A 12450-nucleotide genomic window follows, 5' to 3' on the forward strand; every position below is an offset into this window, starting at 1 on the left:
GATAGATAATAATAGTGGTGGGAGACTGTGTCGAAAGTGAGGAATTGAAGTGTGGGTCAGGTCGTGAGATAGTTATAGAAGAAAGCCAGAATGTGAGAGGAAATAGGTTTGACAGTAAATTGTGATGTTGTACAAGATAGCAATGAGAGCAGTGATGAAAGAGAGAGTGGAAGTAATTATACAGAGAGAGAAAATGGTTTGAATGATGAAAAAAATGAGAAATTAGCTGTAATGAGTGAGATCACACGGTTACGCAGAGTAATACATATAGCGAAGCGGCAGTTGGAGAGACTGCAAAACTCTTTCCGAGTGCCCCGGCAAACAGAAATAAACAAGTGTACGAAAGGAATAATAAGCTTACGATTGGGAATGTTTCAGAAATGAAGGAAAGAGTGTTGTACAATGACTCGTTAGTAACAGGTGTGATAGATGAGAATTTGACTAAATCATACTTACCGGGTGCAAAAATTAAGGATGTAAGTGAGAGTATTAGTGTGCAGAAGCTGAGGATGGATGAAAGAAATGATAGTCGTAGCAGGAACGAATGATTTGAAAGGAGATAAATTTGATATGAGAGAGGACATGAAGGAATTATTAGAGGTAGTGAAAAAAAAGAGTGACAGAGAGGATAGTGAGTCTGTTGCTGCGGTATGACAGAGAAGAGTTTAGAAGGAGGGTCATAATCGCAAATGACTTTATTCGCAGGTTATGCAGACGGTGTGGTGTGGAGTTTGTGGATGTGTGGAGTGAGTTTGATGGGCGAAAGGATTTGTACAAGATGGATGGCTTACATTTGAATGGAATTTGGTGTGTGAAGGCTGGAAAAAGTGTTGCTGAGTGAAGTGAGAGTGGATGTGCAAAATCAGGGAAACTAGAACTATTAAGGAGGGAAGGAAGTTGATATTCAGGCATCAGTGAGGCAGCTGAATGTAAGAATGTTTATAATGTGCCTGAGCCAGTACAAAGGACAAGAAATCAGAATGGGATAGTTAGTATAACGCATCAAGATAAGGGATGGAACAAATGGACCTCTGTATTTCATGTATACTAATGCCAGGAGTATTAGGAACAAGAAAGAAGAATTTTTGGACTTGGTTGGCTCTTCCTGGCCACAGGTTATTGGCATTAGTGAATCATGGCTGACAGAAGATGATATAGTTAGTGGGATAGAATGTGTAGGGTATAGTGTGTTCAGGAGAGACAGAGAGAATAAAATGGGGGGGGGAGTGTTATTGATGATAGCTGATGAACTGCAACCAAGGAGAATAGAAGTTGTATTGCAGGATAGTGAAAGGAGCTCATTTGAGGCTATTTGGTGTGAGATTGAGACTAATGGAACAAAATGTACAGTTGGGTGCTCCTATAGACCAGGTGATGGAATAGATTGTGGAGATGGTATGTATAAGCAACTTGATGAAATGAGTAGAAGGAGGGTAATTATTATGGGGGATTTCAATTATAGTAACATTGATTGGAAGGAGGAGAGGACACAGGAGAGGAAGGAACTGGATTTTATTCAGTTACTGAGGGATAACTATCTGAGACAGCATGTAATGGAAAATACTAGGGGTTCGAGGGTGCTTGACCTAATAATAGCATCTGAGAATTTGATAATGAATATGACCGTGTTGCCACCTATTGGTGAGAGTGATAATAGGGTCTTGACTTGGGAGGTGGCTAAATGTTTGAAATTTTCGATTAAGACAGGGTACATGTGGAATTACCATGCTGGCAAGTATGACAAGCTTAGGAAATTGCTTGGTTCAGTGCCATGGCATGTAAAACTACAAGGAATGGATGTTGATAGGGCATGGGAAGTGGTCAAGGAGCATTTGCAGGAGGTTATGGCAACTGTATACCTAGAGTATGAATAGTAAATCAAGTAGGGGGTTAAATGGATGAATAACACCATTAAACTTGAGTTGCAAAAAAAAAGAAACAACTGTGGAAGGAATTTAAGGAGAAAAGTGACCTGCAGGCACATGAATGGTATAAAGCACAGGCCAGAAGGGTAACAAGCGTGGTGAGAAAGGCAAAAACGGATTATGAAAGGAAATTAGCCATGCAAGCTAAAAAGAATCCCAAACAGTTCTTTCAATATGCTGCTAGTAAAAGAAAAACTGTACATAGCAGAATGATTTTAAGGAACACCGATGGTAGGGAGGTCACTGAATCAGTTGATATAGTGGAATTACTGAGTGAGCACTTTGCAAGAGCATATCATCCAGGTGGTGAGTTGAAGGAATGAAGGAACCATTAGTTTAAATGGGAATTGTGGTGAATGAAGTGGAGATGAATAGCCTATTACAGAACCTTGATGTGAATACGTCTGTGGGATTGGATGGTATATCAACACAAGTCTTACATGAAGGGGCTAAATAATTGTCAGTGCCCTTGACCTTATTGTTTAATCTGAGTCTCAGGTCTGGTTTAGTCCCAAAGGGGTGAAAAGAGAGGAAAATAGTTCCACTGCATAAAGGAGGATCCAAGACTACTGTTGCAAATTACTGACCGATCAGCATATCAGGAATGGATTGATGAAAATGAGATAATGTATGGGGGACAGCATGGTTTTGTAAAGGGCAGATCATGCCTCAATGACTTGCTCAGGTTTTATAACACAGTGACGGCTGAACTGCATAAGAGTAATGGGTTTACAGTGATACTGCTGGACCTAGCTAAGGCCTTTGACAGGATACCACATGGAAGTCTAATCCGTAAACTGCAACATATGGGAATGGATATAGGGTTGGTGAGATGGATAGGAGGGTGGTTGATGGAGAGATACCAGAGAGTAGTTTACTCAGGAGTAGAGTCCAAAAGACGGCCTGTGACTAGTGGTGTGCTGCAGGGTTCTGTTCTTGGACCACTGCTGTTTAATTTGTTCATTAACGATATAGGGAAGGATCTGAGAGGAACGGTTCATTTGTTCGCTGATGATGCTAAGTTGGGTAGGGCAATAGTGAATGCAGAAGATGTCAAAATTTTGCAGGATGATTTGGATAGATTGGAGATATGGGCTAAGAAGAATGGATGTCAATTTAATGTGGCAAAAGGTAAGGTTATGCATTTTGGGGTGAAAAGATTAGCAGCAGTATATCACATTAGTGAAACTTTACTCCAAGAGATTGATGAGGCCAGGGACTTGGGAGTGTTGGTGGATAGGGAGTTGAAGTTTAGGGGCATATCGCAAAAGTGGCTAAATCAGCTCATCAAATCACTTGGATGCTGAAGAATACTTTGACGAGCAGAGATAAACAAGTTATTGTTCCTCTGTATCGAGCCTTGATAAGACCCCATCTTGATTACTGTGCCCAGATATGGTCACCTAGGTTTCTTCTTGATGAGGAGAAGGTTGAGAGGATCCAGAGGTGAGTGACCAAGATGATAGCAGGTCTATGGAATGAACCTTATGAAAACAGGTTGAAGATTTGTGGGTTGCAGAAATTGGTTGATTGGCAGAAGAGGGGAGATATGATTGAGACATTCAAATTGCTGAAGGTTTCTATAGGATTAACTCAGAGGATATTTTTGAGAACAGGACTGGTGGTGGGAGGACTAGGGGACATCCATGGAAACTGGGCAAGAGTGTGGTTAGTAAGGGTGTTAGAGCTGGGTTTTTTTACTTTTAGAGTGGTGAATGAGTGGAATAAGCTGCCAGAGTCTGTTGTGGGTACTATGACAGTGAATGAGTTCAAGGCAAAGTATGATAGATACTGTGTGAATGTCGAATACCACTCCATGAACTCATTCACCATTTGTGCTCTCCTCAGGCAATGCATTCCATAGCTCAACCACCCTCCATGCAAAGAAACTACTCCTCATCCTTTTGCTCACAACTTCCTTTTGTAATTTCCAGGGATGGGCCCCTTGTTCTACCATATCAAAGAACTCCCCCAGTGTCCACACTGTCACTAGCTCTCAACGATTTAAATGTCTCAATCATATCGCCCTCCTTCTACTATCTACCAAACTTTGCGATCCACATTCCCTCAGTCTATCCTCCTAACTAACATTGTATAGTCCTGATATCATTTTTGTTACCTGCTTCTGTACTCTTTAAAGATTATGTTTTCTGATCAGGGCTTTATAATGGAATGACAATTCTTCTATATCTGCTGGTCAACATCCTTCTCATCATTGCTGCAATAATGAGGACACTGACCAGCACATTTAGCTGAATTAAACTGACACTCCCCATTCATTTGACCGTCTGTCAAGCTCATTCAAATCCTCCTGAAGGGCTACTTTTTCTGCACTATTACTAATAACCCTTCCCAACTTCACATCATCTGCAAAAAACTATACTCCAATAAAGTGTTTTCATTAAAAAAAACTCCATGACTGATGTAGAGGAGTGATGTCCTCTACATCAGTCACTCTACTCCCATCTTTGTTTAACTATGTCATTCTTCCACAATCATTCCTCCTCCTACTAGCCACAAAAAGAAAGAATTCTGTAGTATTTTCTTTGGGTCTCAGGATCAATCTCTTCTCATATTGCAGTTTGGCTCTCCTTACCACATTAGTCAATCTCCTGGCCTGAGTCATTGTTCATGCATCTGCTCTCCACTCCTCTCCTTATATCACATCCACAGCCTCTTTTTCACCTGCAGTTTCAGTTTGATATTGTTTGTCATCTGCCTTACACCAGATTTTGTTTTCTTTTTCACTCGAGGTATCCAACTTACCATTGCTGTTGATAAATGTTTCTTCACCATTTAGTCATCATTATCATCAGTTCCTATGCAATGATGATATCTCATCCTTCCAATTCCTTTATCCATGAAACTTCCCCAAGCTGATTTCTAAGATTATATTAATCACTTGTTTATAATTCTACATAAATTGCTTTTTCTTTGACACTCTTGTATGTCTATTCATCTTCAAACTCAAAACCACATGGTCACTCTTCTCCTGATATCACTTACAATTATAATAATGGAATTAACTCACGTAAAATATTCTTTATTAGTAGAATTTTCGCCTGAGTATCACAGGCATCATCAGTACAAGTACAAAGGCTAATTAAACAATAATTGACTTATTCACATGGTGCCACCTAAGTAGCTAAAGTAAGATAACTAAAATGATAACAATTAACTGGAATTTCCTAAACTTGTTTAAAAAAAAATATATATATATATATATTTGTATACAATTATAAAGTTTGTGTAAAGTATCCCCTTTGTAGGAGAGTGCTCTATAAATCAGCTAATCTTTCCTAACTTTTAAAATTATATACACATATATCCTTTCTTTTAGTGTTGCACGGTGATCAGTATTCGTATTAGAAATTATGGACTTTACAACCGTGTTATAAATCTTTTAATTTCCCGACTTTTCGATCTTCATATTAAGATCATCGATCTGGAGCATATACAAATATACAGGACAAGCTGAGTTACATTACATACAGTAAGCTAGAGAAACGATGATTGTTTTTCTAGCATACTGTATGTAATGTAATGTTACTTAGCTCGTCCTGTATATTTGTATATGCTCCAGATTATTATTATTATTATTCTTGTGAGCCTGTGTAGCTCAGTGGATGTGGCGTTTGCCAACCGCAGCGCTTGGCTGCACGAAGGAAGACTTAGTTTTGAGTCTAGTCGACGACTAGAGGAAATTTTTCTAAGCCTTTTTTCGACCGGTTCCGGAGTTAGTTGATCTCCGGCACATGCAAGCAGGTTTTTCCTCCCGGAAACTCGGGTTTTTCGTCCTGTAAACTCAAGAAAATCGACCGTAGAACCCACATTATTTCAGACATTAAATATATTGTGTTAGGGTTAGGGACCACGAGATGGCGGCACAGTTGACCCGTCTCTCTTCACTGAGTACCGCTTAATTAGCGATAGCCTTGGGCCATCTATCTCTGATTGGTATACCAGTGGAGATTGAACTGCCCACTCAGTCTCCAAAAGTTAGATAGGGCTAAATAGCCTCGCCTCCAACCCGTATACGGCAATAAAAAAACGTTAGCTGATTTTTTTTTTTTTTTTTTATTATTATTATTCAGGCCTCCATGGAGTCAAAAGACTCATTGTGGGAGGTCCTTCCTAAGAAACACAGTCTATCATACCACTCATTGACTGTTCTCGCTCTCACCACTCCATCAGGCAATGCATTCCATGGTTCAACCACCCTCCATGCAAAGAAACCAATCCTCATCCTCTTGCTCACAGTTTCCTTTCGTAACTTCCAGGGATGGCCTCTTGTCATCACTCCTTCCCGCTGTTCAACCAAGTGAAAGAACTCCCCAGTGTCAACCCTGTAACCACCTCTCAACAGTTTAAAAGTCTCAATCATATCACCTCTCCTTCTTCTTCTATCCACCAAACTCTGCAGTCCACATTCCCTCAGCCAATCCTCATAACTATCATTGTACAGTCCTGAAACCATCTTTGTTATCCACCTTTGTACCCTTTCCACAGTTAATTTATCCCCTTCAAATCCTGGGGACCAAATCTGAGAACAATAGTCCAAGTGTGGTCTGATCAGGGTCTTATACAACGGAATGATAACTGTTTTATCTCTGCAGGTCAGTGTCCTTCTCATTATTCCAGCAATCCTCTGTGTTACCGTCACCACCTTTGCAATATGTCCTCTACTAAATTTCAGGTTTCTATCAATCATCAATCCCAGATCTCTTGTCTCCCCTACTTCCTCTAGTATAACTCCTCCCATAGAGTATGCAGTGTCCCATCGATGTTTCCCAAACCTCAAGACCTTACATTTTGCTGCATTAAACTGATAACCTCATTCATTTGCCCATCTATCTAGCTTATTCAAATCCTCTTGCAGGGCTGCCACATCTGCACTATTACTAATAATCCTTCCCAGCTTTGCAACATCTGCAAACAACTGAACTTCCCCCTGCAATCCACTGACAATGTCACTGATATAAAGGTTAAACAATATAGGTCCCAGCACTGAGCCCTGTGGGACCCCACTTGTAACCCTCTGCTTCCTTGAAACTGCCCCACCATACACAACTCTTTGATACCTACCGGACAGCCAATCCTGAATCCAGTTGACCAATCTGACATCCAGACCCATGTGCTGCAACTTAAATATCAGCTTATCATGTGGCACCCTGTCAAATGCCTTCGCTAAGTCTAAGAAAATGGCAGTATATGCCTTTCCCTCATCTAATGCTCTTGTAACTTTATTATAAAAGGCTAGCATATTGCTAAAACAAGAGCACCCCTTCACAAATCCATGTTGACTCTCACAGATAACATTACCCTCATCTGCCCAATGCTGTATACAGTCCTTCACTACTTTCTCCAAGATCTTACTAACTACTGATGACACACAAACTGGTCTATAATTAGACACTTCCAGTCTGCTACCACCCTTATGCAATGGCACTATCTTACCTTCCTTCCATTCCATGAGCACCTTTCCAGTAGCCAGACTTTCATTGAAAAGCCAGGTCAAAGGCACTGTCAGTTCCCTAGCACATTCTCTCAAAACTCATGGTGAAATACCATCCAGTCCCACAGCTTTACTGACATCCAGAGTACTCATTATTTGAAACACACTCTCCTCCTGTACCTCGAACCTGCCCCATCCCTCTAGCATTAAACCACAGCTTTACTGACATCCAGAATACTCAGTATTTGAAACACACTCTCCTCCTGTACCTCTAAACCTTGAACCTGCCCTATCCCTCTAGCATTAAAAGTGACTCCTCCAGGATGAAATACTCCAATAAAGTGGTCATTGAACAATTCTACTATGTCCTCTGCATCAGTCACTCTATTCCCATTTTTATCCCACAATATCATTCTTCAACAGTCATTTCTCTTCCTAATGGCCACATATCTAAAAAATTCCCTAGGATTTTCTTTGGATCTTAGGGCTAATCTCCTCTCATATTCCAGTTTCGTCTTCCTTACCATACTCGTCATTCTTCTGGCCTGTGTCTTATACTCTTCATGCATCTTCTCTTCTCCTGTCTCCTTATATATCTTCCACAGCCTCTTTTTTGCATGCAATTCCTGTTTAATATTGTTTGTCATCCACTTTACTCCAAATTGTGTCCTCTTGTTAACTCGTGGTATACAACTTACCATTGCTGCTAACAAATATTCTTTCATAATTTCCCACTCACTAATGATATCCCGGCCTTCCAATTCCTCCCTTCATGAAACTTCCTTAAAAAAAAAACTCCCTCCATGAAATTCATATTAAGATGATCTTAATATGAAGATCGAAACGTCGTGAAATTAAAGAGTTATTTATAACACAGTTGTAATGTCCATAATTTCTATTATTGTATACACATATATAGTTTTTTTTTTTTAATAAGTTTAGGAAATTCCAGTTAATTGTCATCATTTTAGTTATCTTACTTTAGCTACTTAGGTGGTGGCATGTGAATAAGTCAGTTATTGTTTAATTAGCCTTTGTACTTGTACTGATGATGCCTGTGATACTCAAATGAAAATTATACTAATAAACAATATTTTACGTGAGTTAATTCCGTTATTATAATTGTAAGTAATATGTCTACTCACGGTATTTCCTTACTGAAACTAATATCTTCTGATATTATGACCAAGTGCAAAAACTCTTGAACCTTGGGTTATTTCTACTACATGTTTCCATTCCCTTACTACTACGTGCAGTTTACTCTTCCTAATTTATACTGCTGTAGTTATCTCCCATAATGACCATTTCTTATGCACTCACCAAGTTCAACTGCCTAAATATCTCCTGCTCTTCATCCCCTATGCTCCCAGGTTTATAGCAATACCCACTAAATATCCTGTCCTGCCCACCTCCAGCTCACACCATATGCTCTCAAAACCATTAGTGCCATTACCCTTGAAATCTTCCACTCTGAGAAAGAAAATTCATTAGTTATCATAAGCTATACTCCACTACTGCATTTGCCTTCTTATCCTGCTGAAAAATACTATACCATACTACTTTTATTCCTGTAAGTATATCATTTTCTGTCAACTAAATCTCACTGATACTAATAATCTCTGGGCAGGATCAGGCTATCAGTGCCACCAATTCTTCTCCTTTATTCTGGATTCTCCTGGCATTATTATATAGAATGATCAACACATCAGTATTTCTAAACCTATCATTAATCTCTCCAGACTCCACTGGATTCTGCATTATATCATGTGTTCCCACTTCTCCCAAGTGACTATTCCCACAATAGGCCACCCCTAACACCATCCACTCTGACAATTCTGGTTTCCCTGCAATGCCACTCTCACTTGTTCAGAGAACAACTTTCTCCCCAGATGCCTACATTCTTCCTCATTCAAATGCAAGCCATCTCTCGCATACGGAAAACTGTATGCGAGATTTTTCTGTCCTCAAATGCACTCCAAGCATTCACATAATCCAAGCAACATATTCTGGCTATTCATTATTGACATTATTCTCTGCAGCCTATGAGTTTTAGTGTTGTTTTAATATGGAGATGAAGAATTGCATAGTTTCATTTCTGTGCAAACCTCTAAATTTCATTCCTCTTCCCAAACCTTCTAGACCTTCCATGGAGATACATATTATAATAATTCCAGTATGGCCCAGTATTCCTTCGCTATGCTGAGTCATTTTGCAAGCTGCTCTCTTTCACACAGTCACAAATAAAAAATAAAAAACTATACGTTGATAACACCAACATTAAAATTTTATAATATTGCTAACATTCTTACAAGTAATATGGCATACAAGCAGAATGGCTACAAATTATGTTTGTGTACTGTTGCTAATGAGGAACTTACAGCTTATGAGTGAATATGTTAGAAATGTTTTGAGAGTCAGTGTCAGCTGTGTGTAGAGAGAGTAAAACATGTGATAGTGGAGTAGAGAATATTGACAAAGGGCCAGAAAATGTTAAGTGTCAGCAACATTGCTGAGAGTGTGGTGGTGGAAGGTTAAGAAAATGGATGGTTAAGACAAAGAATATTGCTAACATTCTTACAAGTAATATGGCATACAAGCAGAATGGCTACAAATTATGTTTGTGTACTGTTGCTAATGAGGAACTTACAGCTTATGAGTGAATATGTTAGAAATGTTTTGAGAGTCAGTGTCAGCTGTGTGTAGAGAGAGTAAAACATGTGATAGTGGAGTAGAGAATATTGACAAAGGGCCAGAAAATGTTAAGTGTCAGCAACATTGCTGAGAGTGTGGTGGTGGAAGGTTAAGAAAATGACCTCATGAAAGAAACAGCTTGTTTATGTGGAATCTTTTGCAGGACGAAGTGGGAGATTGAATGACTGCAGAAATGTCAGGTGACTGGTAGAGCTGTGAAGAGAAAAAAGAAACAAGAATGTATAATGGAGCATGACTAAATCTTGTTTCTCTGGTGCAAAAATTAATAATATTAGTGCAGCAATCAAGATGCAAAAAGGTAAGATGAAGAATCGATTGTTTTGAAAGGTAAAAAATATTGTATGAGAGATGATATGAGAGATTTATTGGAGGAAGCAAAGAAAAAGAGTGACAGTGTAAAGATTGTAAGTCTGTTGCCACTGACAGAGGCAACTTTGAAGAGGAGGGTAATGATCACAAAAGAATCAATGCATAGGTTATGCAGAAGGAATGATGTGAGTTTGTATACCTATGGAATGAATTTGATGAATGGAAGGACTTATATAATGCAGATAAATCACACTGAAATGGATTCAGAGTTAGAGATCTTAAGAAAGCATGTGAGAGTGTAGAAGTGCAAAGTCAGGAAAGCTAAAGCTATTAGAGTGAATGTAGTGAGAGTGTTGTGTGCAGGCACCCATGAGGTGACTGAATGTGAGAATTACCAAAAATGTGGAATCTAGTTTCTTATTTAAATTTGAATGAGGTAGTCAATATAAGGTATAAAGGTGGTTGTATCAAATGGGATGCTACAGTTTATGTACTCCAATGCTAGACTTATCAGGAATAAAAGGGAGGAGTTTTTGGCATCGGTTGGTGCAACCTCACCAAAAGTGGTAGGTATTAGTGAGACTTGGTTGAAAGTAGATTATGATGTAGTTACAAAATAATATGAAGGATAATATGAAATTTTCAATGAGGACAGAGAAAATAGGAAGGGAGGAGAGATACTGCTGTTGACAGCAGATGAACTGCGGCCAAAAGTAGGAGATTAGGAAAGCAGATGTGTAGGTGACAGTACATTTGATGTAAGAAGCCAGTCAGACAAAATATGCAACTGGTTGTTGCTATAGACTAGTGAGGTGCAAGGGATGATGTGGAAGACATGCATCAGCAAATTAGCACAATGAGTGCAGGCTGAGTAATTATTACAGGGGAATTTGACTATGGAAGCATAAATTGAAAGGAGAAAGATCACGTGGAGGAAAGGAAACAGAATATATTCACCAGCTAAGAGATCAAATTTGTCTGTAAGGTAGGTGGGTCACACCACCTCTGACTGGGGGAGAGTGATCGTGCACTCCTGACTTGATAGGCAGTGAATGTGGAATTTCAGTTAAGAAGGGATATATGTGGAACTACAGGGCAGATAAATATGGCAAGCTTAGGAGGCAGTTTGAAGCAGTGCCATGGCATAATAATCTGCAAGGGAAGGAAATTAGTAGCGCATGGGAGATTATCGGGAGGTATCTGAGGGAAGCAATATTAGACTGTATACTCACAGCTAGGAGGATAACTCAGGTAGGAGTTAGTTGGATGCATAGTAACATCAAGCAGGAGTAGCAAAAGAAGAAAATGTTGTGGAGGGTATGGAAGAAGAAAGGTCATTATCAAGCTAAGCAGTACAATGCTCAAGCAAGAAAGACAAAATCAGATTATGAAAGAAATTAGCCAAGCAGGTCAAAGGAAATCCCAAAAAGATCTTTCACTATGCAGAAGTAAAAAAAAAAAAAAAGACTATGGAAAGATAATGCCTCTGTAGCGCAATTGGAAGAACGACGGTACATTGCGCCCTTCGGAGAGAGACAAATCGGCCCTTCAGAGCACATACAATTTACAGACAAAAAATACTAGTTGTGGTGGTGGGCTGTAGATGGAGATGATTGGTAGTAGAGGTTCGGTGTAGTGGTGAAGACAGTTGTATAGTAGGTGTCCTCCCGCGATGAGTCTTTGGACTGCTTGGAGGTGTAATGAATAATAATAACTTTCATGAGTGTTAATGGTAGCAAAGTGACAGAAGCTGACAAAACAGTTCAGTTACTGAGTGATCACTTTGCAATGGTTGTCTATCATCAAAGTGAGGATATTGCTGCGACAGGAACTGATGTGAAAATAGAGGTTGATGAACTGGAAGTACTTAGGATACTGCAGAATCTCATCGCTAATAAGCCATGGAATTAGATGGGATATCAACTCACATATGAGAATGTAGAAAGAAAATAGAAAAGCCACTGATTAGGCTGTTTAACTTGAATCTCAGCTCAAATAAAGTTCCAAGGGCATGGGAGGAAGGTAAAATAGTTTCGATGTATAAAGGGG

This window comes from Typopeltis vanoorti, chromosome 8 (assembly GCF_054136105.1).
Source record: "Typopeltis vanoorti isolate ZY-2024b chromosome 8, IOZ_Tvanoo_1.0, whole genome shotgun sequence".
NCBI lineage: Eukaryota > Metazoa > Arthropoda > Arachnida > Uropygi > Thelyphonidae > Typopeltis > Typopeltis vanoorti.